The sequence below is a fragment of the Callorhinus ursinus genome, unplaced genomic scaffold (genome assembly GCF_003265705.2).
Source record: "Callorhinus ursinus isolate GAN/ISIS: 27379988/994484 unplaced genomic scaffold, GSC_fseal_2.0 scaffold1, whole genome shotgun sequence".
Classification (NCBI taxonomy): domain Eukaryota; kingdom Metazoa; phylum Chordata; class Mammalia; order Carnivora; family Otariidae; genus Callorhinus; species Callorhinus ursinus.
This window is the reverse complement of record NW_027397063.1, coordinates 15769164-15789664: the sequence shown is the minus strand read 5'-3', so window position 1 is coordinate 15789664 and position 20501 is coordinate 15769164.

The window sequence follows — 20501 nt, the reverse complement described above, 5'->3', positions numbered from 1 at the left end:
GGTTTCTATTTCATATTAACTATACTTTAATCACGTTAAGTATTTTAATTACATAAGCCCAGACTGCTTGGGTTCTGCAAAACAATTTTTGTGCACATAAACTCAAAGATAAATGTTAGAGTCTAAAGATGAATGCTATAATTTTTGACCAAGATCGTCAAACTGTATTAACTCATTCACAAAGGAGATTTAAAAATGCATTTTAAAAATTAATTAAATTGAAATATTGGGCCAAAATTAATTAAAATAAAAACTATATAGTAGCATAAAATACTAATTACACTTATATTTCTTTTTAAAACTAATATCAAATTATATTCAGTGTTCTCGTTGTAATTATTATATTTACTATAAAGTAGAACCATCTTTTCAATTATTAGAATTGAATTATTAGAATTTTTGAATATATATTTGAAAGTTCACTGTCAGCCTACAATAAGGTTATCAAATTTTTATTAAATATATTTCATTCACTGCATGTGGCTATCATTTTGTGGGGTTTTTTTGTTTTGTTTTGTTTTTGCTTTTTAAGATTTTGTTTATTTATTTGACAGAGAGAGACACAGCAAGAGAGGGAACACGAGCAGGGGGAGTGGGAGAGGGAGAAGCAGGCTTCCTGCTGAGCAGGGAGCCCAATGTGGGGCTTGATTCCAGGACCCCACCTAAGCCAAAGGCAGACACTTAATGACTGAGCCACCCAGGTGCCCCTGTCATTTTGAAATTAAAGACAACTCTCCAATTAAGTTAATTTTTGAATAAACATTTAATACTAAAAATCACTACAATTTTGATAAGAATTAGTTTGCAGAATATTTAGTAATTCAAAATCAGTCCAAAACAATTCAAAAACAAAATAATTCAAATAACCCCCATGCACATATTTTACATTTAGTCAATTTAAAATGTAATCAGTGTAAATATTTGCTTATCTAATAATTTTTAACTTTGAAGATACTTGCTTATCTAATGATTGTTCACAAGACAGAAGTATTTTTATATTTAAACAAATTTTAAAAGGCTTTTTTTTATTAGATCAGATTTTACAAGTAGGTATGTCTGGATTTGTTGTACTGTAGAGACAAACTGGAAGAACTGCCCATACAATTCTAAACCTACAGGTACAATGGACTTTTTAGTTTAGAAACTGTGCCAGATAATGTGGCAAAACTGTTCTTTTACAAGGTTATTATATAAAATCTAGTGATTCTGAGCTCATTGGTTAAAATTAATAAATAATTTTATATGCCAAGAATAATAGAGAAAATGATTTCCAATGCTTAGAACATTTTTTTGTTTTTTGTTTTTTTTTACTTAAAATGAATCATTAAGGCTATGTAACAGTAATTTTTCTCAAATAATCCTTTTTCACAGAATGTGTTTACCTCCTGGCAGCATTGGAAAACAGTGATATTCTCTAATACTCAGTATTGGTGGTGGTGTAGTTATTCTTAAAAGTAACTAATTTAAAATTTTCTTCTGAAATAAAGCCTGTGTTTCTCTCTGCAGTCTGTATTTGGGAGCTATTTTCTTGCTATTTTTTTTTCCTTGTGTAAGAATGTTAAATTAAAACTAACTTACGAAAAGAGGTTATATTGTTTCTCCAAACCCTAATCAAACTGTGGATGTTTAATCTATTGAAAAACTGAAGAGAAGTATTCTGGACTCTACAGTGGCCCCTTTGAGGATCAACTTACTTCATAAAAAGGAGTTGCACTGAGCAAAATTCTGGTCTCCTCTACCACACTGATTTCTCAGATTCATGCTATCCAAGTTATATCATTAGGCAGGGCTTTGGAAGAGTCTAGCCTGAGAAATATGACTTATTGAAGAAAAGGACTAAAAATACCAATGGCTATGGCCTATGGTGCACATTTTTTTTCTTAATTAAGCACTTAGCATTCTTCTTCAGCCCTGGCTCTACCTCTTTCTATGTATTTGAGCTGGAAGCTACTTAGCTACAGTTCCAAGCCTCCCTTGTCTTTGGGGTTCTGAATCTGATTTATGTAGTCAGCACGCCTTCCCTCAAGATTTGGAATGTGGGGGAGGGGGGCAGATGTTATTTTTTTCTTCCTCCAACAATGTTCTATAATTGTGTTTACTGTTATTTGGTGAGATTATTAGGTATTTGTATCAAAGCAATATTAGTTACATAAAGAGCCCATCTTTATTATGCTCCTTACTATCTTAAATAATAAAACACTTGTTCAGTATGATAATCTGGAAATTTTTAGAAATGCAGTTTGTTCATAATTTTCTGTTCTTTCAATGGTAGTTAATTTTTCACATAATTTCTTCATGAGGTAGTATCCACAATATGATTATAATAATAATAGTACTAATAATTTTTCAAAATATTTCATTTACTTTGTAATAGGTTTATATTAATATAGTTAGGTATCACTCTTTGGCTTAAATATTAATTTACTGAACAAGATTTAAAGAAAGGTTTTTAGTGAATTATTTTTTCTGTATAATGTTCTTAATTTCAAATGCCCTCTATTTTAAGTCAATTTACAGTTTCATTATTTCATGTTTGCTGTTTTGTTTTGCTTTATAATTTTCTCCTTTTTATCCTGATGTGTGCAAATCAGAATGCATATATTTCAATTTCTTTGAATGAATCTAGTCATATATTTTTTATTTTTTTATTTTTTAGAGAGAGAGGAAAGAGAGAGCACAAGTGGGGTGGGACAGGGGCAGAGGGAAAGGGAGAGAGAGAATCAACCTGGGGCTCAATCTCACGACCCTAAGATCATGACCTGAGCTGAAATCAGGAGTTGGACACTTAACCAACTGAGCCATCCCGGTGCCCCTGAATGACTTTAGTTATAGAAATGTAAGTTACAATAATGTTTAAAAAAAAATGTGTAGAAGATAATTTTGGCTGATGGGGGCATTCAGAAGTCATATTGAAATGAACACTTTCAGTAATTAAGGAAGAGGAAGTTAAATTATCATAACATGCCAATGGCCACAGAAATTATATTTAAATGACAGGAAGAAAGAGAGAAGACTAGTCTGGTATAGCAAAATCTTGATATGATTAGAACTTCTCTCTTCCAAATCCCTAATTTTTTTGTCCATCAGGGATACAAATAACAATATGTCACACAGTTCATGATTTCATAAAGCTTTTAAACCATTTAAGTTATAAGAAATTTTATAATTGTCTTGGCCATATAACACTTTTTGAAAAATTCCAACGTAGTTAACATATAGTGTCATATTCATTTCAGGTGTAAAATATAATGATTCAACAATTCCATATATCACTCAGTGCTCATCAAGATAAGCATACTCTTCACAACACATGCCCTCCTTAATACCCCAAACCCAGTTACCCCCTCCCCCCACCCCCTCCTGTAACCTTCAGTTTGTTTCCTGGAACACTGTTTGTTATATGCAACTAATGAATCGTTGAACATTACATCAAAGACTAATGATGTACTGGGCACCTGGGTAGCTCAGTCGGTTAAGCATCTGCCTTGGGCTCAGGTCATGATCCCAAGGTCCTGGGATTGAGCCCTGCATCGGGCTCCCTGCTCGGCGGGAAGCCTGCTTCTCCCTCACCCACTCCCCCTGCTTGTGTTCTCTCTCTCGCTGTGTCTCTCTCTGTCAAATAAATAAATAAAATCTTAAAAAAAAATTAATGATGTACTATATGTTGGCTAACTGAACATAATAAAAAAATGATAAGCATACTTGACCTGCTTCACCTATTTCACCTTCCCCCCACCTCCCCTCTTGGTAACCATCAGTTTGTTGTCTGCAGTTATGAGTCTGTTTTTGATTTGCCTCTTTTTTTCTCTCTCTTTTGTTTGTTTGCTTTGCTTCTTAAATTTCGCCAATGAGTGAAATTTGTCTTTCTGTGGCTAGCTTATTTCACTTAGCATTATAATTTCTAGATCCATCCCTGTTGCTACAAATACCAAATATTCGTTCTTTTCTATGCATAAAAAGTCTCCTATTCTATATATACACACCGTATCTTCTTTATTCATTCATCTATTTATGGACACTTAGGTCACTTCCATAATTTGGCTATTGGAAATAATGTTGCAATAAACATAGGGGTGTATATGGCCCTTCAAATTAGTGCTTTTGAATTCTTTGGGTAAATACCCAATAACACAATTCCTGGATCATAGGATAGTTCTATCTTTAATTTTTTGAGGAACCTCCATACTGTCATGGTGGCTGCACCAGTTTGCATTCCCACATGCACAAAAGTTCCTTTCTCTCCACATCCTCGTTGTTTCTTGTGTTTTTGATTTTAGCCATTTTGACAGATGTGAGGTGATATCTCATTGGGTTTTGATTTGCATTTCACTGATGATGAGTGATGTCGAGCATCCTTTTATGTGTCTGTTGGCCATCTGGATGTCTTCTTTGGAGAAATATCTGTTCATGTCTTCTGCCCATTTTTTAATTGAATAATTTGGTTTTAAGGTGTTGAGTGGTATAAATTCTTTATATATTTTGGTTACTAATCCTTTATTGGATATGTCATTTGCAAATATCTTCTCCCATTCAGTAGGTTGTCTTTTAGTTTTGTTGGTTGTTTCCTTTGCTGTGGAGATTTTATTTTGATGTAAACACAATAATTTATTTTTGCTTTTGTTTTCCTTGTCTCAGAACACACATATAGAAAGATGTTACAACCAATGTCAGAGAAGTTACTGTGTGTGCTCTCTTCTAGGAAGTTTATGGCTTCAGAACTCACACTTTGGTCTTTAATCCACTTTGAGTTTATTTTTGTGGATGATGTAAGAAAGTGGTCCCCTTTCATTCTTTTGCATGTAGCTGTCCAGTTTTGCCAACACCACGTGATGAAGAGACTGTACTGCATAGTCCCATTGCATATCCTTGCCTCTTTTCTTGAAGATTAATTGACCATATAATTGTGGAATTGTTTCTGGTCTTTCTGTTCTGTTCCATTGATCTATGAATCTATTTTTGTGCCAGTACAAGCTATTTTGATTACTTCAGCTTTGTAATATAATTTGAAGTCTGGAATTGTGATACCTCTAGTTTTGCTTTTCTTTTTCAAAATTGCTTTTGCTCTTTGGGGTCATTTGTGGCTCCATACAAATTTTAGGATCGTTTGTTCTGTTTTTGTGAAAAATGCTGTTGGTATTTTGATAAGTATTGCATTGGATGTGTAGATTGCTTGGGTAGTATTGATATTTTAAGAATGTTTGTTTTTCCAATCCAGTAGCATGAAATATCCTTTCAATTATTTTTATGGTCTTTAATTTCCCTAATCAATATTTTATAGTTTCAGAGTCAAGTCTTTCACCTCTTTGGTTAAGTTTATGCCTAGATATTTTACTATTTTGATGAAATTGTAAGTGAGATTTTCTTAATTTCTCTTTCTGCTGCCTCATCATTAGTGTATAGAAAGGGAGCATATTTCTGTACATTAATTTTGTATCCTGTAAACTTACTGAATCTTTTTATCAGTTTTAGCAGTTTTTGGTGGAGTCTTCAGGGTTTTCTACATACAGTATCATGTCATCTGCAAATAGTGAAAGTTTTATTTTGTCCTTACCAGTTTGGATGCCATTTATTCCTTTCTCTTTCCTGATTGTAGTGGCTAGGACTTCCAATACTATGCTGAATAAAAGTAGGCAGAGTGGACATCCATGTCTTATTTCTGATCTTAGGTGGAAAGCTTTCTGTTTTTCCCCATTGAGTGTGATTTTAGGTGTGGGTTTTTTAATATAAGGCCTTTATTATGTTGATGTATGTTGCCTCTAAACCTACTTGTTAAGGGTTTCTATCATGAATGGATGTGGTACTTAGTCAAATGCTTTTCCTGCATCTATTGAAATGATCATTTTATTTTTATCCTTTCTCTTACTAATGTGGTGTATCACATTGATTGATTAATTTGCAAATATTGAATCATGCTTGCATCCCAGGTATAAATTCCACTTGATAATGGTGAATGATTATTTTTGAGTGTATTGGATTCAGTTTGTTAATATTTTGTTGAGGATTTTTTCATTTATGTTTATCACAGATATTGGCCTGTAGTTCTCATTTTTGTTGTGTCTCTACCTGGTTTTAGAATTAGGGTAATACTGGCTTCATAGAATGAATTTGGAAGTTTTCCTTCCTCTTCTGTATTTTTGGAAAAGTTTGAGAAGAATAGGTATCATATCACCCTTTTTTTAAAAAAAGATTTTTTAATTAATTAACTAATTTTGTATATCATTTATTTCTGCTCTAATCTTTATTATTTCCTTTCTTCTGCTGGCTTTGGGTTTTCTTTATTGTTGTTCTTCTTCTTTTTCTAGCTCCTTTAGGTGTAAGATTAGGTTGTTTAATTGAGATATTTCTTGTTTCTTGAGGTTTGCCTGTGTTGCTATAAACTTCCCTCTTAAAATAGCTTTTGCTGTACTACAAAGATTTTGGACTGTTGTGTTTTCATTTTCATTTGTATCATGTATTTTTTTTTTATTTCCTCTTGGATTTCTTTGTTGACCTATTCATTGTTTAGTAGCATGATATTTAACCTGCATGTATTTGTGTTTTTTCCAGATGTTTTCTTGTGGTTGATTTCTAATTTCATAGTGTTGTGGTCAGAAAAGATGCGTGGTATGACTTTGAGCTTTTTGGAATTGTCGAGACTTGCTTTGTGACCTAATATATGATCTATTCTGGAGAATATTCAGTGTGCACTTGAGAGAATGTATATTCTGTTGTAGGATGCAATGTTCTGAACATATCTATTAAATCCGTCTTATCTAATGTGTCATTCAAACCCACTGTTTCCTTGTTGAATGTTGGGTGTATAAATATTTACAATTGTTATATCTTCTTATTGGATAGTCTTCTTTATGGTTATATAGTGTCCTTCTCTGTCTCTTGTTACAGTCTTTCTTTTAAAGTTTATTTTCTGATGTAAGTATTGCTACTTTGTCTTTCTTTTGACATCTATTTGCATGATAAATGTTCTCCATCCCCTCACTCTCAATCTGCATGTGTCTTTAGATCTAAAGTGAGTTTCTTGTAGGCAACATTAAGATGGGTCTTGTTTTTTTTGTTTTTTTGTTTTTTTTATCCATTCTGCCACCCAATGTCTTTGGATTGGAACATTTCATCCATTTATATTCAAAATAATTTTGGATAGGTATGTATTTATTGCCATTTTGTTAGTTATTTTGTGCTTGTTTTTGTGGATGTTCTCTGTTCCTTTCTTCTCTTACTCTCTTCTCTCACCATAAGTTTGCTTTCTTTAGTGATATACTTGGATTTTTTTCTCTTTATTTTTTTTCATATCTATCACTGGTTTTTGAATTGTGGTTATCATTAAGTTTGTGTAAAACTTCTTCTGCTTATAGCAGTCTGTATTAAGTTGACAATTGCTTAAGTTGGAACTCATTATTTATTCCTGTCTTCCCCATGATTTAGATATATGGTGTTATGCTTTCTGTCTTTATTTTGTGAGTTTATTGATTGATTTTTACTGATATACTTATGTTTACTGCTTTTGTGATTCTTACTTTTTTTTCTTTCCTTACTCTCTCTCATTTTTTTAAAGATTTTATTTATTTGACAGAGAGAGACACAGTGGGAGAGGGAACACAAGCAGGGAGAGTGGGAGAGGAAGAAGCAGACTTCCTGTGGAGCAGGGAGCCCGATGTGGGGCTCGATCCCAGGACCCTGGAATCATGACCTGAGCTGAAGGCAGGCGCTTAACAACTGAGCCACCCAGGTGCCATGGACTCTTTTCTTTTCTTACTTATGATCTTTCCTTTCCACTCAAAGAGTCCTTTTTAACATTTCTTGCAGGCCTGGCTTAGTTTCATGAATTTCTTTAGCTTTTTTTGTCTGGGAAATTCTTTATCTCTCCTTCTACTATGAATGATAGCCTTTCTGATAGAGTATGCTTGGCCGCAGAGTTTTCTCCTTTCAGAACTTTGAATACATCATGCCACTCCCATCTGATCTGCAAAGTTTCTGCTGAAAAATCAGCTGATAGCTTTATGCAGGTTCCCTTGTATGTAACTGCTTTCTTTCTTTTGCTGTTTTTAAAATTCTCTCTTTTTCACTACTTTTGACATCTGAATTACTATGTGTCTTGGTGGGGACATCCTTGGTTTGATTTTGTAGGGAGATTTCTGCGCCTTCTGGATCTGGATTTTGGTTTCTTTCCCCTGATTCAGTAAGTTTTCAGCTTCAAGTAAATTTTCTTCCTCCCCTTCTTTCTATTCTCCTTCCAAGGTCCCTATAATGCAAATATTATTACACCTGATGGTGTTGCTAGTTTCCCTAAGACTAATCCTGTTTTGCATATTTTTTTTTCCTCTCACCTGCTCAGCTTGATTACTTTTCAGTATTCTGTCCTCCAGGTCACTGATTCATTCTTCTGCTTTGTCTAGTGTATTTATTCCATCTAGTGTATTTTTAATTTCATTTATTGTGTTCTTTCTTTTTTTATCTCATTGCTAAGGATCTCACTGATGTCTTCCACTCTTTTCTTTAAGTTCCATGAGTATCTTTTTGATCATTAATTTAAATTCTCTATCAGACATTACTTATCTACATTTGGCTTAGGTCTGTTGCTGTGATTTTATCCTGTTCTTTCATTTTAGACATGTTCCTCTGTCTTCATGTTGTCTAACTCTCTGTGTCTATTTCTGTGGGTTAACAAAAGTCAGATATGGTTCTTGCTCCTGAAAGTGGGTGGGCATGCACTTTTAACAAGGTGGCATTGGTCCTCTTCCACAGGGATCATGCAGCTGCCATGGAGACTGAGGAAGGCTGGGGCCATTCCACAGAGTGTGCATGGGCAGGGCATGCAGTTTTAAAAAGGTGCTTGTGTCCTCTTCAGGAGGTGACCAGTTGCCATCACCAGAAGAAAGCCCTGCAAAATGCATAGTAGGCAGTAGTGGTTTGGGAAGGTTTGTGCTGGTCTTCTGGGGGAGGGGATCTGCAGGACCAAGACTTAGGCAGGCCTGGCTGGAGGGCATGTGGCAAGGTGTAAGCAAGTTAAGTAGTAAATGCCAGTGCTACCCTGGTTCCCACAGGTGGCTGTGTATTTATGCTGGGGGATGAGGGAGGGAATGGCAGCTGCCATCTCCTTTGCTACTAGAGAAATCTCTCAGTGAACTCTGAGATGTGTAAGTAATTCTCCTTCCCATGTGCCCCCAGCATTTTCCAAACTGCTGCTTCTGTTCTGTATTTCCATGGGTTGTTTATTGTGCTCTTTTTAAGGGTGGGTACTCAGTTTCCTATCACACTCTAGGCTCTCCCAGAGACCAGCCTCCTGATTTTTAAAGTTCCAGGCTATAAGTCCTGGTGGTTGTAAGAAATGATGAAATTCATCCCTCCTGGTTTTCAAAGCCAAATCTTATGGGTATTCATCTTCCTCGTGCAGGCTCCTCAGTGTGATAGTCTGTTTCTCTCCCCCCTCTGCAGCCATGACTCCCTCCTTCCAGGGACCAGACCTGACAGGTTTAGCTCCCTACCATGTCTTTGCCTTTCCTACCATCTTCGATGTGACCTCTTCTTAATGTTTAGTTGTGGAGTTTGTTCTTCCAGTTCTGGGTTATTTCCTGGTTTATTTATATTGATGTGAGTGTAATCTAGTTGTATCCATGATTGAGGTGAGCCTAGGATCCTCCTATTGGGCCATCTTTCCTGGAAATCTTGGCCAAATAACATTATCTATAAGAAATCAGACTGATCACTTAGCTATAAAAGAATTCATATGCATTGTATTAATTAATCCAGCTCTCTATATAACATAATATGTGAATTTTCTTGCTGTTCAGAATTTATTTTAGCAGCCTATTTAAATGAATGGTGATGATGATCATAATCATGATAATTACTGTATTTGAAAATGTCAAATATAATATCAATTTTATTTCCTCCAAAATTCAATTCAAAATGTGGGACAGAAGAAAATTAGAAATAAGTATTTGTGTCATCTTCTTGATATTGTTGTTTTTAAAGTCACTAATCCCTATTGTAGAGGTCAATATTTGCATTCAAGTTTTGAGTAAATTTAAAATTATCTAAGAATACCATCAGAATGTGTGTGTGTGTGTGTGTGTTTGTGTATGTTTCCTAATTCTGATATACAACAGAGGAATAACTGGCAGGCTTTGTACCCAAGGCCTTTGTGAGAAAACTAGATAAGAATATTGTAAATATAAGTGAACAAACATAAAAGATAAAGCAACGAAAGGGGAGGGATATGTTCAGCTTTATTGAAAAGAATGAAAACAATCAAATTCAAATTCAAAAGAATGATGTTGGTAAAGAAGAAAGTTCTTTTAACAGACATCAAGGATGACAGTATAAACAAAAATAATTAACAATGAAAATAGAAGTTAGAGAGAGCTTGTCATTGTTCCTCAAATAATAATAATATTAGCTAATAATATTAGATCAGTGAGGAATCCTCTTGATGTATTTTAATTCAATTTTCTTCACACATTCCAGACAAATTACAAATTCAAAATGGATATAAAAGTTTAAAACCTCCTGAGTAGTCATAAGCAATTGAATATAATTTTTATAAAATAGTATGAAGAGCCTAGTGAGTGCTAAACAAATGAATATCTTACAGCAAAAACTACATATTAATGGACCAAATGATTTCATTGTGCATAAGTACTTAAAATAAGAAACATATCAAGTATCTGAATATGAATCAGATATTCTTTTTTTTTTTTTTAATGAATCAGATATTCTTATAATGATTTTAAAACCATTCCTTCAACAGTTAAATGATTTTTTTTAATTGAGTATAGTTTAAAGATTGTAGATCAAGTTGAATTATGGTATAGTGATCCCACTATGACACACAATACTTGTAATAGATAACTTGGAAACTATTTCTGATAGTTTATAATCTCACTTTTAAGAATATTCATGAATAATAGTAAAAATGATGTTCTTGTGTTTGGCACTGGCAAAGAATTAGATTTATGGATTTCAAACACAAATAATAAACTGAATCACTTCGAGCATGGGAAGATTAGTAACATAAGAGTCCACAAGGTTTACATAGAAATCTTCAAATACTGTGGTTTATTACTTGTGTTCTTGTCAGCAAAAAATAAAAATGCTTTCAGAGTATTGTAGAATACTCAGAGCTGTTATCATAAGCTCTTCCTATGTTAATTATGCAATAATATTTTTCAAGCAATAGAACATATTTTAATTGGATAGCTCTTCAGTAATAACTAATTTTATTGGGTCAAGTATAGACTTTTAGAGGAAAGAATACACAAATATATTTAATAAAATCTACTGTATTTGCTTGATGAATTAACATCTTTATTAATTGAAAGGTAATTTAATAATTATCTATTTCATCTATTTGGAGGAACCTATCTTAAAGTTGCTTTCTGAAATGTGAAAAGAAAACGTGTTTTATACATGCCCCACAAGGAAATTTCTATTTTGTTAATCTATTTTGTATTTAACAGTTTTCATATAGGGGTGTCTTGGTGGCTCAGTTGGTTAAGTGACTACCTTTGGCTTAGGTCATGATCCCAGAGTCCCAGGATCGAGTCCTGCATTGGGTTCCCTGCTCAGCAGGGAGTCTGCTTCTCCTTTTGACTCTCCCCCCTCATGCTCTTTCTCTCTCTCTCTCTCTCTCTCATTCTCTCTCTCAAATATATACATAAAATCTTAAAAAAATCAATTTCATATAGAGGTGCTCAATTTTAAGTCTTTCATTTGCTGTTTTACCATAACATTAATTTATTCATCCAAGAAACATTTGAGACATACTTTTTTTTGTGAGTATGTGAGTATATTATGTACATACATGAGTAAAGCAACCCACCACCCACAATGGGATTAGGAATACTGACTTAAATTTCAATTTCAGAATATTGCAGTTATGGTAGAAGATATAAGTGTGTGACATGCATGTATTTTAAAATTTTAAAATTATTGCATAGGCAATAGTTATTCAGTAACTACAATGAATCCAAGCCATGTTAAGCACTTTAAGTCATATAGTCCTCATAAAACTTGTGTGTTAGCTTATTATAGCCCTTATTTTGAAAATAAAGAAGCTGAAGTTTAGAGGGTTTTTGTCCAGGGTCTTGTTAATTTTAAGTTAAGAGCCAGAATTTAATCCAAGTAGTCTGACCCTTGACCCTTCAACCTTACATACTGTTACATATTTTGTTTGTCAGAAAGGCCCTATTCAAAAGACATTTTTCCTATTCTTTTAGTCAGTCACTTGTGGGATACCTGGGTGGCTCAGTCAGTTAAGCATCTGCCTTTGGCTCAGGTTTTGGTCCTAGGGTCCTGGGATCAAGTCCTGCATCGGGCTCCCTGCTCAGCAGAGAGCCTGCCTCTCTCTCGTCTGCTGCTCTCCCCGCTTGCGTGCTCTCTCTCTCTCTCTCTGTCAAATAAATAAATACAAAATCTTAAAGTCACCTGCTCTCAGTTGAAAAATCTAGTTGACATTAAATATTGGAAAGAACTATTTTAAAAGAAAAGTAAATTTAAGAATAACATACCATCATTTCCAGATTCATCATTTTACCTAAATTCAATCATTAAAAATAATCCCCAAGAAAAATTTATAGGCCTAGTGTTGATCAAAATAAACAGAATTCTTGACTTCATAATTTATGCCTAGAGATATAACATGTCTCTGAAAGTAATAACACATTTTTAATATCAGACATTTAAGGAAATCTGATGTATAGAACTTCAAATGGAACAGATGCTAGGAAAAAAGGACATATAATCCCATAAGATAAGGAGAATGAAGGAAATTGCTGAGAAAGTGTTCCTGAGCTGCAATAGGAAGGATGGCTCAAAAGCACCAAGATAAAAGTGGTTAAAAAAAAAAAAAAAACAGGCACGAAGATTTCATGAGGACAGAAACTTGGCACATATGACAACTTTACATGTTCTTTTGAGTATGTCTGAACAGGGAGATTAGAAATTATTCAGGACTGATGGCCCACCGTAGCGAGTTACACCTCTTGCCAAAAAGCAGTGAGAATCAAATATCAAAGAATTTTAATCAAAGTATGGAGTTGGTGGTGGTCAAAGAACACTTATTTGAATGGTGAAATTAAAATTTTAATGCCACTTCAGTATCTTTGAGATTTATATCATCAAAGATATATTGAATTAGAAGTCATTCTGCTTTGCCATTTATGAAATCCCAGATGGACGATCAGGCACTACTGAGTGAAAGAAGTCAGATGGTAAATGTTTCAGATGAAGAAGACATAGCCCATACATTTAAAATATATTCAAACAGATATTGATGAACTGTGTATATTAATGTTTTCAAAAGATGCTTTCATTGGACCCTAGCACATGAAAGGGGTGATGGTATTGAAATTATTAACCACAAAGCTCTCCTCAAAACATTCCAAATTAAAATTCTTGTAATCAGTTAATGTGTTTTATCTGTAAGTAATTCAAAATAATTATAAATAATTATTGTAAAGTAATACAATAATTACAAAATAATTACACTATATTTTAATCTCTCTTTTGTTAGGATGCCAGTTGAGATACTGAGGTGATTGTTTGCTTTTCTATTAGACAAGAGGTTGTTCTGTAGATTAAGAATACTTTGGAGTCAGATAACCAAATATAGGATCTCAACTCTACCAGTTACCTACTCATTCACTTTGGGAAATTTGTTACTTTCTAAATTATTCATGCTCAAAGTATAATCCCTGAAATAGCAGCTGCATCATTACCTAGAAATTGTTGGAAATGTAGACTCTTGGGTGTATAACTGTGGAGTCAAAGCCCAGAATTCTGTTTTAATAAGCTCCCCAGATGACTCCAATCCACATTAACAATTGAAAGTCACTGCTCTAAGCCTTAGTATCTTCATATCTAAAGTTGATTTAAGAATATTAACAACTTCCTTAGATTGCAATGAGAATTCTATTACATATTTGTAGTAAAGGAACAGTATAGTGACTATTATCATTGTTCAATAAATGTTATTTATGATTAATATTAATTGTAATTTCTTGACCTTCCCTACACAGTATATAAGATTTAACCTGGAAGGAACAGCTTTGAAGTCAGAGGGCAGTTATATACTTGTCTAATTTTGATCCTCAGTTTCTCTACTGAGATTGCAGACTCTTGACATATAACATAAAATGTTCTTTTATATGCCCTCATGAACAGTAGAAATTATCCTGAAATATCTACCATATAGTGCCAAATATCATTTGTCAGTTATAGTACTTATTTTTTAAAGAGTATTCTCTTTCATAATATTAGGAAACTGAAGACTGTGTTACACAACATGAATTATTTTACTTCCATGAGCTGCGCAGTATTTTATGACATCTTACTATTTACTAAGGACTAAATAGTAGTAGACTAAGGACGACTGAAAGTAGATATTGACATGCTGTATCATGCATGTTTTCTTAGAGGTTAGTTGTTAGTGCCTTTATTTTTTTACATACTTTTATTTATTAATCTTAGAGAGAGGGGGAGGGTTAGAGAGGGAGGGACAGAGAGAGTCTCAAGCAGACTTCCTGCTGAGCATGGAGCCCGACGTGGGGTTCAATCCCATGAACCTGAGATCACCCTGAGCCGAAGAAATCAAGAGCTGGAAACTTAACTGACTAAGCCACCTGGGCGCCCCTGTTAGTTCCTTTAAATATGTGTAAAGTACATGAATAGCTGTTGTTTATTCAGTTGGAATAACAAAATAATTGTTAAACAGTTGTATTTCTATATTCAACAGATTAAAACAAACTTTTTATTTTACTTTATTTTTTTTAAAGGATTTTATTTATTTATTTGAAATGAGATTGAGAGAGATCATGAGCATGGGTTGGAGGGAGAGGGAAAAGCAGACACCCCACTAAGTGGGGAACCCAACATGGGGCTTGAGCCCAGAATCCTGGGGTCATGACCTGAGCTGAAGTCTGATGCTTAAACGACAGAGCCACCCAGGCATCCCAACAAATTTTTTTTTAATCTTTTTTGTTACTGCCCTTTTTTGGATTGAATTATCCTGTGTATTTTAAATGTACGTGGAAGTGTTACTTTATTGGCTTCTTACAATCTTATAGTCAATTAAATTATATTTATATGAAGTTATTTAAAGAAAATAGTCAATAATATGATATTTTAAATATTTAACAAGATAGTAATTTATAGATCAAGTATATCTTCTTAAAAATTACAATGGATATAAAAGGACCTTGTAGATTACATATACTATATGTCGTGCGAAAAAAAATTAGATTGAAAATTCTGTATTCTATACTATACTGGCTTATGTGATATAAAATTTAGGTAAAGATGTATTCAGTTTATGCATTTTATTATATATATTCATAGTAAATCTTATTTAATCATTGTGAATAAATCAATAGCTGATAATAAATTGCACTGAGTTATATGTTTGATTTATTCACTGCATTAATGATAAAAAACTATTTTTGTACAGTCTAAAGAGGTCTTCAAGAAGAAGCCAGATTAGAAAACTATTATTTAACTCTAAACGTACAGTGCTAGAACTTCAAGTTCTTAGTTATATAATACAGATCAAGTGACCTAATTCAAACTACAAGTGCTTTTTTGACCATCTGTTCATCTGAGCATTCTCAGTAACTTTTATCTAGTTTGCAAAAAGACTGGGTTCTCTTTGGGTTCTCTCCTTAATTCTGAAGAAGAAATGAAGACGATAGACATATTTGGTCAATTCTGATAATCAAGAGTTCATTTTACATTTTCAGTCAAGAGAAAAAGAATTTCTAATGAGAATGTTTGGATACTACCTAATAAAAGTGAGCTTGGTGGTATGAAGGTTATCGCAACACCAACTGTTAAGAGCCACAGACATGAGTCACAGTAAACCTAGAAAGAGATAGTGAATAGTTAGGGAAAAGCTAGTGAATAAAATTGGAACTTGGGAAGTAGAATGGAGAATAAATTCCAAAATGACTAAATTTTCAGTCTGAATTCTTAAACCTGATTTTAATTAAACTGCAGGTGATAATGGTTAGCAGGAAAGGTTTTTATATTTTTTAAAGATTTTATTTATTTGAGAGAGAGAAAGAAAGGGAGCAAGCACAAGCAGGGGTTGCTGCAGAGGGAGAGGGAGAAGCAGGCTCCCCCCCTAGCAGGGAGCCTGATGCTGGACTTGATCCCAGGACCCTGAGATCATGACCTGAGCCAAAGACAAATGCTTAACCAACTGAGCCACCCAGGTGCCCCAGGAAAGGTGTTTAAATAGCCATATCAGATCAACCCAATACTATTTTGGTAGCAAGTAAAATCAAATTATATAACAGCAGCTTCCTAACACAAATCGGTGGATATTTTAATAATAATAATTTTTTTTTTTACTTAAGGAAAATGAAACATCTAAGGCTGATACCACCAATACTACTTACTGGTCAACGGAATTAGCTTCATCTTGAGGTGAGAAGAAGGAAACTGGTTAGGACCATAATTATTGCTGCTTTGTACAGGATTACTATACACTTGATCTTAGCCAAAAGGCTGAGAAGTGATGTACAGGATTACTATACAGAAGACTGAAAGAATCCACTTGAAATATTTTATCACTATATGTATGAACTGATAACATTGAAAAAATGACTTCTTGAAAATGTCATTCATGCATTGCCTTCATGTACACCTATTCCCTCTTTGGGGTATATGAGAATCTATTTCAGAGTGAACATTAGTGAGGAAATACACACAGAAATTTTATGATATTACGTAGTTAAAATAAGTTGCATTGTTTCATAAACATCTCCAGGTATGTGTATGAGACTGAATGTGCTTACATGCATGGAGAAGCAGCTATCCCTGATGTCTGATATCTGGCCCTAAGTGATCAAGGTGAATGTATATTGGCCCGGAATGTGAGAGTCCTGTGAGGGGAGTGACTGGGACTCAGTCAGTAGCTCAAGATGACAAGCCTTTAGCCAAGGCCTCAAACTGGGTTAAGATAGGACACGCACATAGACACATGCATGCACATAAGCACTCACACATACACAAAACCCACACATCATGTTACAAAGGTATTGTCCATTTGTTTGTTTTCCTTCATTCCAGTCATTCCTGTGATTGAGTACTTGAATCTCAGCCAGAGCTTTCATAGGAATTTGCTGAATAATAATAATGCCGAGCACCCTTTCATATGTGTATTGACCAATTTGATATGCATATTCATGAGGTAGCTGTTGAAACCATTTGCCCACTTTTAGTTGGGATTTCTTTTTATGATACCTCTTAAGATAGCATAAAATAACATTATAAAGGAAGAGATATAGAAAAACTGTGCAAGCCGTCTTCATAGAGAAGTACAAGCTATTACTGAGAGTAATTGAACCAAAATTACATAAACAAAATACTTGACCTTTCTCACCAGATTCATCTATGCATTCATTGAAATTCCAATTTCAGTATTTTTAAATAGTATTAACAAACTGACTCCAAATCTCATATGGAAATATACACCAACAATAATAAGGAAAATATTACTGAATAAAAAGAACAAAATTGCAGGATAAACATGTCAGATATAAAGATTTGTTATAAGTTACAGTAAGTAAATAAGTGTGGTACTGGTGCAAGAATAGACAAGTATGACAACAGAGGAAAATAGAATCTACAAAAATATCTTTACATAGTTGACCATGTAATTTACTATATTTATTACTTTCATAAAAATGGGAAAATTGTTTTCAATAAATAATGCTGGAATAATTGTGTATTTATATGGGAAAAAAACGTGAATCTTGACTTCTGCTTTAAATAATATACAAAAACTAATTCCTGATATATCATAGCATAATATGAAAGATAAAAATCTGAAGTTCTCAATAAAGAAAGAGAATATTTTCACCATCTTAATTGCACATCTATCTACAAAGTAATATATATGTGTAATAGGTAGAGATATAACTATGGATAAGACATACATCTGGATCTGGATATTACATATACATATATTTTATAAATTTACTATATCGAAAGTATATTATAAATGCCTATCATAAGGTTTTTAAAACTTAGTAATCAGAAAAGTATTTTTAAAGGCAAAGATGGATAAGTGGACAAGAATTTTACAGGTAAAATGTATGAATAGATACTGCTCTGATCTAAGAAACCTGAATGTTGATCTGCCCTAATGCAAGGACTTCAACAGGTCTAGGTACCTTGGTCAGCAGAGGCAGAGAATGGACAGAAAGAGACTTCAGATGTGTTCATGTGGGATATCAAGAGACTTTCCATATTACAGAATTTTGACTTGATTTTTAAGTCAATAAGGAATCTCTAAAATATTTTATGTAATAGTTTTATATTTTTTAATTTGAGTTTGAGGAAGATTACTTTGGGAAGACCATTGAGAATGAGTTGGAATGGAGTGTAGGCAGAAAGAGACCTCCCCAAATCCCCCACTGGTGTATTTGTCTTTATATAAGCCCCCACTTCTTTACTTGCAGGTGGAACCTTTAATTGCTTGGAAACAATTTCCAAGAATTTGCCAGAATTAGGCAAAGGTGAGAAATATACAGATGTAATTAATATCCCTAATAAATTAACTTCGACTTAATGAAAGGGAGATTATCCTGTGTGGGACTGATTGATCAGGTAGGCCCTTCAAAAAAGTGTTCAGGTCTTCCCTGAAGTGAGACACCAAAGAGCAGAGAGAAGATCTTGTTGGCTTTGAAGTCATAAGCTGCCATGTTGTCAGAGGGCCAGTGCAGAGACCTTGGAATAAAGAACTGGGAGCAGCCTGGGAAGCTGAGAGGGGTGTTGCCTGACAGTCGGTTGGAAAGTAGACATTTCAGCCCTATAGCCACAAGGAACTGAATGCTGCCAACAACCATGTGAGTTTGGAGGACTTCAAAGTGCAGGGAAATTACAGGATGCCAAAATTTTAATTGCAGCCATTTGAGGCCCTGAGCAGGGGGCAAGTGAAGCCATATCCAGACTCCTGACCCATGAAAGTGGAGAAAATGAAGGTATGTTGTTTTAAGTCTCTAAGTTTGTAGTGACTTGTAATGTAGCAGTAGAAAACTAATACAATTTATATATAAATAGAAAAGACAGGTTAGGAGGAAAGAGATCATTGTGAACTCAAGAAACAGTTTTAGACCAGAGAATACTACTCTAGACAGAATTCTAACTCTAATAAGGTGAGTTTATCTTATGCCTTACTCTGTCTTGGACCTGGTACTTTAGAGTCTATATTTGTTCTTATTAAATCTTTAGATTTTATTTTGAATTGCTTCACCAGAAATCCATTCCGTGAATTACTCCTTGGACTATAGCTATAGTGACTGTGGTATTTTTATATCTGTGAATAAAAGGAATCAAGTTCAGTTATAGATATTTTCACTCAAATATAATTTACAAACTCATTTACATACTTTTATTGAGTATAAGTATTCCATACACACCTCAAATATATATTTTGATTTCTATCATGAAAGTAGAATGAATTATGTTCAGTGTCTTCCGAGTCTTTGCTATCAGAATAAGAATGATATACTTTCACATTTCTGGAGTTTTTATAATGAGTTAAGCAATACTCAGTATTAAAGGCCAACTAACCATATTTCCTTTCCTCATTCTGGGTCATTTTCTAAATAGATAAGTTGCCATAAAATTGCAAAATTGAAAGTTTTCCTAAAATGCCTATTTGTTTTAGTACAAATATAGACTGGAATATAGTCAGGAAAGTAAATTTTTTGTCATATTTCTAAATAATTATACTAACTGTGGCAAATTACTTATTTCTTAATATTTTCTTTAGCTAGCAAATGAAATGGCAAAATTATACTACCAGATTCCAATGTAATTTCCAAGCTCACTTTAAAATGAGATTAAATGTGGTTATTTATATGGTTATTTAGTTCTAGAATGTATAATTCTGTCAATATGTCATTAACACCAGCATAAAATTGCATCTGAATATCTTATATTAATAGTGCTCACTTATGAAGAACAATTCTTTTCCTTTATGTCATTCTAGCCACGCTAGTTTTATATATTTCCCCTGTCTCATCTCATTTCCACTCATAAATTACCATAGATGACTGTTGTAAAGGTCACATGCTAAGATGACCTCAGTGAATAAAGATCTCATCTTCTTGCATTGAGTATAGAATAGGCAAAAACCTTTGACTTGATGGCCAAGTTGAAGGGGTTTAGCAGTTGTAATTAAGGTCCCAAATTGGTTATCTTTGAGTTAATCAAAAGATACAGTCATCCAGGGTAGGCCTGACTTTACCAGGTGAAAAGAAGGGCCAGGCCTTTTGCAAGTAGAGATTCAAAGCAGCAGAAACTCATTATTTCTGGCTTGGAAGAAGCAAGATGCTGAGAACCTACAACTGCAAGGAAATAAATTCTGCAAAACTGAGAAAGCTTAGAATTGGGTTTTTCCCTAGTTAAGCCTCCAGGTGAGAATGCAGCTTGGTTGACACCTTGATTTTATTCTGGTGAGGCCTTGAGCAGAGAACTCAGCCAGATCCTGCCCAGTCATC